The sequence below is a fragment of the Chiloscyllium punctatum genome, unplaced genomic scaffold (genome assembly GCF_047496795.1).
Source record: "Chiloscyllium punctatum isolate Juve2018m unplaced genomic scaffold, sChiPun1.3 scaffold_245, whole genome shotgun sequence".
In the NCBI taxonomy this organism is placed as follows: domain Eukaryota; kingdom Metazoa; phylum Chordata; class Chondrichthyes; order Orectolobiformes; family Hemiscylliidae; genus Chiloscyllium; species Chiloscyllium punctatum.
In genome coordinates this window covers 170926-185596 of record NW_027309979.1, presented here as the reverse complement: position 1 = coordinate 185596, position 14671 = coordinate 170926, and positions in this window count along the sequence as shown.

The following is a 14671-nucleotide window of genomic DNA, read 5'->3' as shown; positions in this document are numbered from 1 at the left end:
TTGCTTCATTCACCTGGACCCCATAGTTTCTGTTTTTAAACAGTCTGCCATGGGATCTCTCTTCAAATCCAAGTAATTCACATGCAGTTACAGGTTAGTGCCTCAGACCGACAGTCAGATTAATTACACACGATCTTCCTTGACCAAATCCAGACCGACTGTCCTGGAGTCCCTGGGACTTCCTCAGTGTCCGTTTATTCACTCTCAGAGTTCCAGCCTCGACCTATTTACTCATTCGCGTGCTCCACAGTAAACAAAGTTGCAGTATTAGCCATTTTCCAGTCCTCTGGCATCATTGCTGCATCCAGTGAGGATTGGATAATGTAGGTAAATATAAGGCTGGAGATTTTCCCCGGCTCCTTTTAACAGTCTGGAACATTGTGTTACCCCCTTTTTGAGGATTTTAATCTCCTGTATAATTCTCCACTCCAAGTTTGTTGCTCCCAATATTTCATCCCTGTTTTGATTCAGACAGACAGAGGCCTAAACCATCTTATGATATGGTCAAGTATCATTTTCATCTGGTTTCATGGAGGGTTACTCTCCACCAGGTGAAGTGCATTTTCTCATGATACGATCCCCAATCTGCCTCATTAACTACTCTCCCTACCCGCGTGGTCTTCCTCTCATCTGATACTAACACAATGATTTTTTCCCCTTCGTCATAACAGCTGCCCTCTGACTGGATATCCCAGAATGCACCGGCCTCCCTGTTTCCAGGAGCCATCTTTAAAAAGTCATTTTACTCTTGAATTGTGAATCCGAAACTGGCCTGGGCATGGCAGAGGGGGTAAAACTGGGCTCCCCATTGTGGACAAGCCCCTGGTCCTGGTGTATGACATGGTGCATAAGAGGGACATTATCTTCCTCCAGGGCTGGCAGGGGAAGCTATGACACCAGACCCTTCCAGCTTGGTCCGAGGCTGACCCCTGGGTCAGTGTTTTTCCAGCCTTCTGGGTGAATGCCCAGCAGTTTAGGAAGGAGGTCAGTGACCTTTTCCCCTCTACCAGGGTAAGTGGCATCATCTCCACTTCTCCCACCCTCAGTGAATGCAGCACCTTCTCTCAGTCTCTCTCTAATCTCTTCTCTGCCCTTCTGCCCAACTCTGCCTGGTGTCTGTGCTGCCAACTTCCTCACTCAGAACACCTGGACAACTTTCCCCCAACTGTCCCAGCACTAACAGCTGTACCAACCACTTCCACATTTCACTAATCCTCCTTGGTAATTCTCACATTCCGGAAGGAACTATCCCACACCAGGGCACAAAGAGCTAAGAGGGATATGGGGCAGCCTAACATTCATCTCCTCACCCCCTCACAGGGAAAGGATCCTGACCCCAACAACCATGAGAGGCTGACAGACCGTGTCCAAGCTCCCGAACTGGGATCTGAGACTCCCCCTGACTCCCTGTGCTGGGCACAGTGACTGATTGCGGACAATGATATCAAGCTTCCTGGTTTTTGTCTCTGCTAAACACCAAGACAATACAGCAGGCGGGTGAGCCTGGTAGCTCTCGCTGAGGGGAAACGCTGCTAAAGGCAGTGTAAGGCAAGGCAATAATTTTGTGAGCATTGAAGTCAGTTCAAAGTGAGTGTGTACAAACACGGAGTGAGCAGCCCAGAGGGACAGACCATGAGCTGGGTGTGGGTCCCTGAGCACAGTGTCCTTGCAGCAGCATTGCAATGTGAGTTGTCAGCACGCCCTGAACTGCAGCATTGAAGTACAGAAGCGTGGTGTCAGTGGGTCAGAGATGTGCTGGGATGGCATGTTGAGACTGGCATGTGTCAGATGCCAGCATTGGTGAGTGTGGAGTACATGCAGCTTCTGTCAGTGCAGTTTCCCCGAGACGTTGGTGTCCAAGGTCGAATGACGCAGGAGCGAGGGTCAAGATGGCGTCACCAGGTTCCAGCTCTGACATTCATGTTAAATTCTCAATATTGAGTTTCCCCACAGTGGGGAAGGATACAAGTTGATGAGGGGAGGGATCCACAATAATATGGCTGTTGATCATCAGTAATCATTCAGTGAGCATCTCGCCACCCCCGGGCTCAAATCTTGTCATAAAGAGCGGTCCAGCTCAGGAACAGGCCCTTCAGCCCAGCAAACCCGCACTGACACATGATGCCCTTCTAAAGTTAAAACAAATGTTTTTGCTCCGACACCTTCTATGTCATTCTATTCCCTACTTACTCATACTTGAGCCAAGATCCCTCTGAAACCTTGCTATATTGGCTTCTTCTCCTCTATCAGTGCATTCCAGGCACTTTCACATTCTCTCTGGAAGAGCAAAAATAAATACCTATCACATCTCCAGAACTTTCTCCTTTTACCTAAAACCTACGGTCCTGAGTAATTGATATTTTTACTCTGGGGGGATAAAAAACTGTCCTTCTATCTATACCTCTGATAATTTTGTAAATATCTATCAGGTAGCCCCATAGCCAATGATGCCCATGTGCAAATAAACCATGTTTGTTCAATTTCTCCTTCTGGCTAATACCCTTCAAACCAGACAACATCCTGGTAAAACTTTTCCATACCCTCTCCAAAACTTCCACATCGTTCTGCTGGTGTGGCAACCTGTACTGTCCACGATATGTGCCCGAACTAAGTTTCTTTACAGCTGCAATGTGACCTGTTAATTTTCATACTGCACGATGCCTGTCTGCACGTTTGCCATCAGTCTTCTTGATCACCCTATCCACCCATGCTACACCTTTCAGGGAACTGTGGAGCTGTACACCAAGATCCCTTCGGATTTTGATGCAGCCAGTAGTTTTCCCATCCACTTTATACTTCTCTCCTGCATTAGACCTTCTAAAACACATCACATCGCAACTGCCCAGATAAAGTTACATCTGTATTTTCTCTGTCCAAGTCTGCAGCTGACAGTGGGGGGTATGTCCGGCTGTGATGGTTACTGTACAGTGGGAGGTATGTTGGGCTGTGATGGGTACTGTACAATGGGATGTGTGTCGGGCCGTGATGATTACTGTACAGTGGGAGGTATGTCGGGGTGTGATGGTTACTGTACAGTGGGAGGTATGTCGGACCGTGATGGGTACTGTACAGTGGGAGGTATGTCGGGCTGTGATGGTTACTGTACAGTGGGAGGTATGTCGGGCCGTGATGGTTACTGTACAGTGGGAGGTATGTCGGACCGTGATGGTTACTGTACAGTGGGAGGTATGTCGGGCTGTGATGGTTACTGTACAGTGGGAGGTATGTCGGGCTGTGATGGTTACTGTACAGTGGGGGGTATGTCGGGGTGTGATGGTTACTGAACAGTGGGAGGTATGTCGGGCCGTGATGGTTACTGTACAGTGGGGGGTATGTCCGGCTGTGATGGTTACTGTACAGTGGGGGGTATGTCGGGCCGTGATGGTTACTGTACAGTGGGGGGTATGTCGGGCCATGATGGTTACTGTACAGTGGGAGGTATGTCGGGGTGTGATGGTTACTGTACAGTGGGGGGTATGTCGGGCCATGATGGTTACTGTACAGTGGGAGGTATGTCCGGATGTGAAGTCCCATACTGTATGCGCTGTACAGGGTATGATTCTGCTGCTGATGGCCCTCTGCCCCTCATGGCCGCATCATCATTAATTATTCAATCTGTTTAAATTCTATCCCATTCAGTACTCAAGGGGCTACATATCATAGTGAGGAGGGTCTGCAAAATGTGAAGGTACCCCTTGCTCCCCATTGTGCAGTGGCCATTCTTACTGATATTTGAAATGGAGAGGTGTATCTGTAGCAGTCAGATCGGTGACGATGTGATCAGTTATATGTTTCCCTTTTATTTATTCCACCATAACCTGCTGCAGAGCAGTCTAGCAACCACAGGATCCAGCACTATCATTAGATTTGATCACTTACAGGATGGGAACAGGCCCTTCGGCCCAACCAGTCCACACCCACCCTCCAAAGAGCAACGCACACTTCCCTGACTAATGCACTGAACACTATGGGCAGTTTACCATGGCGAATTCACCTGAGCCTCACATCTTTGGACTGTGGGATGAAACCCACACAGACACAGGGAGAATTTGCAAACTCCACACAGGCATTTGCCCGAGGCTGGAATCAAACCTGGGACCCTGATGCTGTGAGGCAGCAGTGCTAACCACTGAGCCACTACGCCACCCTATATTGACTATATACCAATGAGCTGTCCCCCTTTGCCTGGCTGTGTCCTGTCAGTGGGACTGAACCTACCAGAGAGGGTGATGATTTTGCCTGGGACATAGTCTTGTTCGCAGAAACCTGCTTTAGAGGCAATATTTGACTGTTGCCTGATTAGTCCTTGGGAAATATATACCTGGTCACTTTCACATTTTCTGTAATGAAGAGTTAATATCACTTTATTTCTTACATTTTTTAAATAAACCAAACATCATTGTTTTTCAGTTGAAAACAATTGAAGTGAACAATAATTGAATTACCAGAGCGCACACCTAACTATTACACAATTCTGTAACTATAGTAAACAGCCGCTTCATGTTCAGATCAGTGAACACACCATCTCGCAGGCAGCAAAGCTGTTGGAAATGTCTTTGATGAAAAGCCTGAATTCAGATACAGTGTTATTGGGCCTCACCAGGACCTCCAAAACACTGACCATCTCCAAAATCTGACAAAGAGCTTCCAAACTGGAGCTGGGCAGTTGCTCACACAAACACTCACAATAGACTGGTTAGAGATACACCTGAACAACGGGGAGATGTGTGTGGGGCGGACTGGTCAATCGACTAGCACATCGCACTGGTCCAGATGCAGTTCAATATTAATAACAATGACCTATAAACAGCCATGTCTTGCAAGTATATCTTTTCTTGTGTGCCACCTAAACACTTTAATTCTGCACCTTGGACCTGATCATGAATGAAGGTGTGATAAAGGTGATGGACTCCTGCAGCACATGGCACCTTACATTGAATCCCTCATAAACCACATCCAGTGTATGTTAGCCCCACAAAGTCAGTGTCCAAACAGAATTGTGCAGTCCCATTGATGACCGGCATCAGCCCAGCCCAACAACCTTGTGTGTGACTTGAGCTGGACATCTCTGTGTAAATGTTTGCAGCATTGTTCTAACCATTAACAGCGAAGTCTCTTTACTGAAAGTCCGACATGCTTTCAAAATACCAACTCATAGTTTGTCCAACCAGCACAAAATCCACCCATTTATTCAGTACACTGTTATAACAACTATATGATGAAAGCTCACAGTAAGCAGCATTGAAATGATGAGTCTCATTGCCACACCCAAGAATAAATTATAATTAAGTACAAGGACTTTGAAAGTATACAATTATTTTCCCTTGTATTAATATTGTTAACTAATAGTCGATTCTCCTGCTCCTCAGATGCTGCCTGAACGTTTGAGTTTTTTTCAGAATCACACTTTTTGACTCTGATCTCCAGCATCTGCAGTCCTCACTTTCTCCCTGCTAATAATCACTCATAATCATTTTCGTGGCAACAATATCACTGTGTGTTTAAACATGTTCCAGTCAGATATGAGTACGTTTTCAGTTGTTTCTGTCTATCTCAGAGCTCAGTAATGTGGGATGAGAATGCCATTGTCTGTGTGATGCTCGGTATGTAGGCCATGCCTCTGAGAGACTGACAGATTGTTTCAAACAGCATATCCCTTCAGCTGTTCACAACATGCAAGGTACTGCCTGGACCAACCAGCCTGAGCTCACAAAACCCAAAACACAGTGTCCAGCATTGAATAGGTCGAGACAATTTTTAAATGTTAATTTTTTCATGAAATGTGATTGGGACGGCATTTATTGATAGATAGGGAACTTTAAACAGTGTCACTGAAGAAACGGCAATATACTTCCCAATCAGGATGGTAGATGGCTTGGAACAGAACGCGAACATGGTGGGGATCCCATGTATCTGCTTCCCTTGTCCTTCTATTGGGGTTCAGAGGTCCGTTGTAAGGAGCCTTGGTAAATTTCTGTAGAGCACCCTGTAGATGGCAGGTATTGCTGCTACTGAGCGTCAGTGGATGAGTGGTGAAGCTGCACTCACCCAGGCAAATGGAAGTATTTAATTACACGCACATTCAAAATGTTTCTTAGCAATAGGGGGCAGACTTTCGGAAATTTTGAGGTGAGTTATTCCTGCAGAATTTCGAGCCCCTGACATATTCTTGTAGCTAAAGAATTTATATGCGTCAAAAAATGGCGCTGGAACAGTACAACAGGTCGGGCAGCATCTGAGGTACAGGAGAAGTCAATGTGTTAGCATAAGCCCTTCACAGGAATGGGTAATGAAATCATATGGTCAGTCCAGTTCAGTTTAACGATAATCCCCGCGATATTGCTTGGTGTGTGTTCAGTTATGGTGGTGGCAAAGAACGTTAGAGGATGAGGATCAATTTTCCATTGTTAGAAGTAATCGTTGTCTGGCACATGTGTAATGGAAATGGTATTGTCACTGTTAAGCACACACCTGCATGTTTCCAGGTCCTGGTACATTTGGACATGGACTGCTTCAGTATCTGAGTAAATCACGATTGGTGTTGAACACTGTCCAATCATTGGCAAACATCCCCATTTGTGATTTTACAGTCATTTATGAAGCAGCTGGAAATTATCGGGTGTAGGGCAGAGAGCACTCTTATAGCTCACTGATGCTGTCCCTGTCTCTGAGCTAAGAAGCTTGCTTCTAGTTCCACCTGCTCCAGAGGTGTTTAACAACATATCTGAATGGAATAGTATTACAATATCTACCGCAAGGAGCTGAGTGAGGACTTGGTTATCTTAATTAGTTGGACGGCTATTTTGTAAAGCAGATTAATGCCAACAGTGTGGGTTCAATTCTGAGGTGACTGAAAAGGGCTGTCCTATTCAACCTCTCCCTTGCTTGAGGCATGATGACTGTCCAGTTAAACTACCACCAGTCGTCTCTGTCTAACGAGAGAGCAGCCCTATCATCCCGAAGGAGTATGGTGCCTTACCTTTCCATTTCTGATCTATAGACTTACTCAAACACCAACACAGGGGAACTGCTGCGGAGCTGTCCTGGAGCTGAGATGGCTGCTCTCCTCCAAACCCAGCCACCTTCCTTTGTACCAGGTGTAACTTCTGCCAGTGCAAATGATTCCTATTTGCTCCAGTTTTGCAGTTAATTCTGGATATGACACTTGGTCAAATGTAGTTACGATGATGTTAAGTGCAGTCACTGTTGCCTCACCTCTAGAATTCAGCTGCGTGGTCTCTTGTACATCGTTAATACAAGGCTTCAATGAGCCCAAGGGATGAGAGCCCAAACTGAGCTTCAGTGAGCAGGTTGGTGCTGAGGAAGTGCTGCTTGATCCCACTGTGGGTGACATCTTCCATCCCTTTATTAATGATAGAGATGAGAGCAATGGGGCAGTCATTGATTGTCTGATGTTTTGTTTGTGTGTGAACAGGACGCACCCGGATAGTTTCCCACGTTGACAGGTCGATGTCAGTTCTGTATACCAGCAGGAACAGCTTGAATGGAATATTATCAGGGCCCACAGCCTTTGCATTCCCCATCCCTCCAGCCGTTTGGAATTACCACACACAGTGAATCGAATTAGCTGAAGACTGCCATCTAGAGGAGACAAAAATACATCATCCCATCAATACTTCGGTCTGAACATTGTTGTGGTCGTTTCAGCCTCAGCTTTTCTATTGTTGTGTTTGGCTCTTCCATCATTGAGGAAGGTGATATGTGGGGATCCTCCTCCTCCAGTGAGTTGTTTGATAGACACCACCATTCAACCTGACTGCATGTGACAGGATTGTGGAGATTAGGTCTGATTTGTTGGTTAGATCTGTCTGTCACTGGCTGTTTATGCTATTTGGTGAGTAAGTGGTCCTGTTTGGTAACTCACCTCATTGTGAGGTGTACCTGGTGCTGCTCTTGGCCAGCCCTCCTGTATTCTCCATTGAACAAGGGTTTATCCCCTGGCCTGATGGTCAGGGTAAAGTAGACCATATGCCAGGCAGTGACAGTGAAAATTGTGCTGGAGTACTATTCTGCTGCTGTTGGTAATGACCCAAATCACCTCACAGAGGTCAGTGCTGAGTTCCAGATCTTTTCGAAATCTGTCCCGTTTAGCATAGTGTTAGTATCTCTCACATGTACGCTCACATGTGTACACACACGCATACCATCCACGCCCACCCCCCCCCCCCCCCCCCCACACACACACACACAATTGACAATGTCTCCAGAAATGCTGTATACCGTAGTCATTGTTCCCAATATGGGCATTGATCAATGTCTCTGCAGCCGTGGTGAAAATGAGGTCAAGTATGTTTCTCCCTGTCAGTCGTTCCCTCCCCACCCGGTGCAGACGTAGTCTCACAGCTATGTTCGTTTGGATACGACCATCTCGATCAGGAATGCTGCTGCTGAGCACCTGTTGGTGGTGATTTGAAATAGCCCACCCAGTATACGTTCTTCAGCTCATTCACTCTGTCAGTGTTTCCTCCAAGTGTTCAATGTGGAGGGACACTGATCCATCAGCTGAGGGAAGGGAGTCAGCGGGAGGTTTCCGTGTCTGTGTTTGATCTGACACGTGAGGCTTCATCATGTCACATTGTTGCTTGAGGAGTCTGTAGGACGCCTCTCCCACATTTAGCCCTAGCCCCCAGACATTAGGAAGGAGGGATTTCCAGTGTCTGCAGGGCTTTTACTTTTCTGTCACTGTCAATCGAAGGGCCTCTTCTGTGCTTTATGACACTCAGTCTATAACTCTTGTGATTGGACAGTCCAAGGTCTCACTCCTTCAGTTCCTCCCAGTACCTTGTCTATTCCACAGAGGTCAACAATATTTTCTCGATTAAGACATTGCACAATTCAATTTTTAAACTATCTACGTGTATCTCTGTATCTTTCCCTGTCATCTCCTCCAGCCGCTACATCGATCTGTATCTCAGTAACCCTCCGTAATCACTACAATATTTATATCATACTATAGCCCCACTTATCACTGTAAACTCCGCCAGCCCCTACACCCCTCCCTATCTCTCTAAACTCCAGCTGCTTCACCTTTCCCCATATCCTGTGAAGGAGTTCAAAAATATCTCACGAACCTGTTCTAGCATGCACAGGCCACATTATTTCTGTAATACCTCCAGTCTTAGATTAGATTACTTACAGTGTGGAAACAGACCCTTCGGCCCAACAAGTCCACACCGCCCCGCCGAAGCGTAACCCACCCATACCCCTACATCTATATCTACCCCTTACCTCACACTACGGGCGATTTAGCATAGCCAATTCACCTGACCTGCACATCTTTGGAGTGTGGGAGGAAACCGGAGCACCCGGAGGAAACCCACGCAGACACGGGGAGAACGTGCAAACTCCACACAGTCAGTCGCCTGAGGCGGGAATTGAACCCGGGTCTCTGGCGCTGTGAGGCAGCAGTGCTAACCACTGTGCCACCGTGCCGCCCACAAACTTGCTTTCCTATCTCTGTAACATCTCGCACCTTGCTTTCTTATCTCTGTAACATTTCCATCCTTTTTATCCTCTCTCTGAAACAAGTCCAGCCTTTCTTTCCTACCTCTGTTGCATCTCTAGCCTTGCTTTCCTCTCTCTGTAACATCTCCTGCCTTGCTTTCCTATCTCTGCAACATCTAGAACATTGTTTTCCTCTCTCTGTAACATTTCCAGCCTTTCATTCCTATCTCTGTAACATCTCCAGCCTTGTTTTCCTCACTCTGAAACATCTCCAGCATTGCTTTCATATCCCTGTAACATTTAGAGCCTGCTTTCCTATCTGTGTAACATCTCTAACCTTGCTTTCCGATCTCTGTAACATCTCCAGCCTTGCTTTCCTATCTCTGTAACATCTTCGGACTTGCTTTCCTTCACACCTCAGTGAATTGGTTTTTACACACCTCGGTGAATTGGTTATACATTTGCATGTGCATGTTCATCTTTCTGGGGCTCTTCAAAATATCCCCAGCATTGTGTCTGTCATCTTTTGGACCCTAACCTCGACCCATCAAGCCTCATTTCAAGACACGTCCAAGGTATTGTCCCTCCTTACTGCAGTAACTGTTCCTTAATTGATAATGCTACACCACCTCCTCTTTAACACCCTCTCCTGTCCTGACTATCGTTCCAGTACAACAGAATATTGAGTTGTTAGCCCTGACCCCTCTCAAACACGTCTCTGTGATGGCAAAAAAAGTTCCATGTCAACTCATGCCATTATCACAACAGTCTGTTTGATAATACTCCCAGCATTAACATAAGCTGGAATATAACACCTGGAATACTCTGTGTATCGGAGTTCCTCAATCATTCACTATTTGTTATCAGGCTGCCCAAACCATGAACTAAAATTTTTACTCTGGGACTGAATCAATATTTGTTCAATTGTAATTTTTTTAAAAATGTATTCATCACGTGCAACTTTCCAGAACTGAGCAGTCAGCTCCACATACAATGATTTTGATGGTTAATTCCCTGCTCAGTGTGCAGAGCGCACAGCCCTCAGTAATGGAGAAAGTGAGGACTACAGTTCTTGGAGATCGGAGTCGAAAAGTATGATGCTGGAAAAGCACAGCAAGTCAGGCAGCATCCCAGGAGCAAGAGAGTCGACGGTTCGAGCATGAGCTCTTTATCAGGAAGGGATTGGTGCATTCTTTTTTTCTTTGCTTCCGTGATTCGCAGGACGTTGGGGAACTACACTTGCTCAGGAAGGCAGCACTGTATATAGCACTGAAATGGAAAGCATTCAATCAGTTGGTTGTACAGGGTGTAGACAAGTTGAGGGGAAATACAGACTGATTGAAGCACAAACATAAGGATAGATAAATCCCCTGGGCCAGATTAGGTATACACGAGGTTACTCCAGCAAGTGATGGAAGATGTGTCTTTGGTGATGATCGTTGTGTCTTCACTGTCCACTAGAGTGGGGCCAGATGATTGGAGTGTGGCAAATATCATTCCCTTGTTCAAGGAAGGGAATAGGGATAATCCTGGGAATGATCAAACAGTCAGTCTTACATCAGTGGTAGGCAAAATATTGGAGACGATTCTGAGAGACAGGATTTACAATTATTTCGAAAATGATAATTTGATTAGAGATAGGAGGTTCACAAACCTTGTTGAATTATTTGAAGATGTGAAAAATTCATGTTGATGAAGGTAGACCGAAGGAGATGTGGTGAACACAAATTTTAGCAAGGCGTTTGATAAGGTTCCCCATTGTAGGCTTATTCAGAAGGTAAGGAGACATGGGACGCAGGGAAATGTGGCTCTCTGGATACGGGCGTGGCTGGCCCATAGAAGACAGAGGGATGGTTGCAGATGGAATGTATTCAGCCTGGAGTTCAGAGACCAGTGGTGTTCCACAAGGATCGGTTCTAGGACCTGTGCTGTTTGTGATTTTTATAAATGACTTTGATAAGGAAGTGGAATGGTGGGTTAGTAAGTTTACCGAAGACATGCAGGTTGATGGAGTTGTGGATAGTGTGGAGGGCTGTTGTCGGTTGCAACAGGACATTGACAGGATACAGCGCTGGGCTTATAATTGGCAGGTAAAGTTTAACCTTAAAAAGTGTGAAGTGATTTATTTTGGAAAGTTGCATAGAACATAGAACACAGAAGAATACAGCGCAGTACAGGCCCTTCAGCCCTCGATGTTGCGCCGATCAAAGCCCACCTAAACTACACTAACCCACTATCCTCCATATACCTATCCAATGCCCGCTTAAATACCCATAAAGAGGGAGAGTCCACTACTGCTACTGGCAGGGCATTCCATGAACTTACGACTCGCTGAGTGAAGAACCTACCCCTAACATCAGTCCTATATCTACCCCCCCCCCTTAATTTAAAGCTATGCCCCCTTGTAATAGCTGACTCCATACGTGGAAAAAGGTTCTCACTGTCAACCCTATCTAACCCCCTAATCATCTTGTACACCTCTATCAAATCACCCCTAAACCTTCTTTTCTCCAATGAAAACAACCCCAAGTGCCTCAGCCTTTCCTCATAGGATTTTCCGACAATACCAGGCAACATCCTGGTAAACTTCCTCTGCACCCGTTCCAGTGCCTCCACATCCTTCCTATAGTATGGCGACCAAAACTGCACACAATATTCCAGATGCGGCCGCACCAGAGTCTTATACAACTGCAGCATGACCTCAGGACTCCGGAACTCAATTCCTCTACCAATAAAAGCCAGTACGCCATATGCCTTCTTCACTGCACTATTTACCTGGGTGGCAACTTTCAGAGATCTGTGTACATGGACACCAAGATCCCTCTGCTCTTCCACACTACCAAGTAGTCTACCATTAGCGCAGTAATCCATCTTTTTATTACTCTTACCAAAGTGAATCACTTCACACTTAGCTACATTGAACTCCATTTGCCACCTTTCTGCCCAGCTCTGCAGCTTCTCTATATCCCGCTGTAACCTGTCATATCCTTCCTCACTGTCTACAACTCCTCCGACTTTCGTATCATCCGCAAACTTGCTCACCCAACCTTCTAACCCTTCCTCCAGGTCATTTATAAAAATGACAAACAGCAATGGTCCCAAAACAGATCCTTGTGGAACACCGCTAGTGACAGCACTCCAAGATGAACCTTTGCCATCAACTACTACCCTCTGTCTTCTTCCAGAGAGCCAATTCCTAATCCAAACCTCCAACTCACCCTCAATGCCATATCTCTGTATTTTCTGCAGTAGCCTACCATGGGGGACCTTATCAAACGCCTTACTAAAATCCATACATACCACATCTACCGCTTTCCCCTCATCTACCTCCTTCGTCACCTTCTCAAAGAATTCAGTAAGGTTTGTGAGGCACGACCTGCCCTTCACAAAACCATGCTGACTATCCTTGATCACATCATTCTTATCCAGATGTGCATAAATCCTATCCCTTACAATTCTCTCTAAGACTTTGCCCACAACAGAAGTGAGACTCACTGGCCTATAGTTACTAGGATTATCCCTACTCCCCTTCTTGAACAAGGGAACCACGTTTGCTAGCCTCCAGTCCTCTGGCACTACTCCTGTCGACAAAGAGGACACAAAAATCAAGGCCAATGGCTCTGCAATCTCCTCCCTTGCTTCCCAGAGAATCCTAGGATAAATGCCATCAGGCCCAGGGGACTTATCTATTTTCACCCTTGTCAGAACTTCCAACACCTCTTCTCTACATATCTCAAAGCCATCCATTCTACTTATTCGTGCCTCAGTATTCATATCGACAAAAAATTCCTGTTCCTGAGTGAATACTGACAAAAAGTATTCATTCAGCGCCTCCCCAATCTCTTCAGCCTCCACACGCAACTTCCCATTACTATCCTTGATTGGACCTATTCCTTCCCTAGTCATTCTTTTATTCCTAACATACCTATAGAAAGCCTTAGGGTTTTCCCTAATCCTACCAACTAAGGACCTTTCATGTCCCCTCCTTGCTGCTCTTAGCTCTCTCTTCAGGTCCTTCCGGGCTACCTTATAACTCTCAATTGCCCCTATTGAACCTTCACGCCTCATCTTTACAAAGGCCGCCCTCTTCCATTTAACAAGGGATTCCAACTCCTTATTAAACCACGGCTCCCTCACACGACCCTTTCCTCCCTGCCTGATAGGTACGTACTTATCAAGGACACTCAATAGTTGCTCCTTGAACAAGTTCCACATATCAATTACGCTCTTGCCTTGGAATCTACTTTTCCAATCCACACATCCTAAGTCATGCCTCAACGCATCATAATTTCCCTGCCCCCAGCTATAACTCTTCCCCTGTAGTACACACTTATCCCTCTCCATCACTAGAGTAAAAATCACCGAATTGTGGTCACTGTCCCCAAAGTGCTCACCTACCTCTAGTTCTAATACCTGGCCTGGTTCGTTACCCAGAACCAAATCCAGTATGGCCTCACCTCTTGTTGGCTTATCTACATATTGTGTCAGGAAACTCTCCTGCACACATTGCACAAACACTGACCCATCTAACGAACTTGAGCTATCGCTTTCCCAATCAATATCAGGAAAGTTAATGTCTCCCATAACAATCACCCTATTACTGTCACTCTTCTCCTGAATCATCTTCGCAATCCTTTCTTCAACAATTCTAGGACTATTAGGAGGCCTGTAAAAGACTCCTAACAGGGTGACCTCACCTCTCCTATTCCTAACCTCAACCCAAACTACCTCAGATGGCAAATCTTCGTCCATCTTCCTTTCCACCGCTGTAATACTATCTTTGACAAGCAAAGCCACACCCCCCCTCTTTTGCCCCCACCTCTGACCCTACTAAAACATTTAAACCCTGGAACCTGCAACAGCCAATCCTGTCCCTGATCTAGCCATGTCACCGTAATAGCCACAACATCGAAGTCCCAGGTACCAACCCACGCTGCGAGTTCACCTACCTTATTTCGTATACTTCTGGCATTAAAGTATACACACTTCAAGCCACTCTTCTGTTTACAGGCACCCTCCTTTAAGATTGATGCCATATTCCTAACCTCCCTACACTCCAGGTCCTGCACCCTAAAGCTACAGTCTGGGTTCCCATGCCCCTGCAGAGTTAGTTTAAACCCCCCCCCCCCCCCCCAAGAGCACTAGCAAACCTCCCCCCAAGGATTTTAATACAGAATACAGAGATAAATGCAGAATTCTTGGCAAT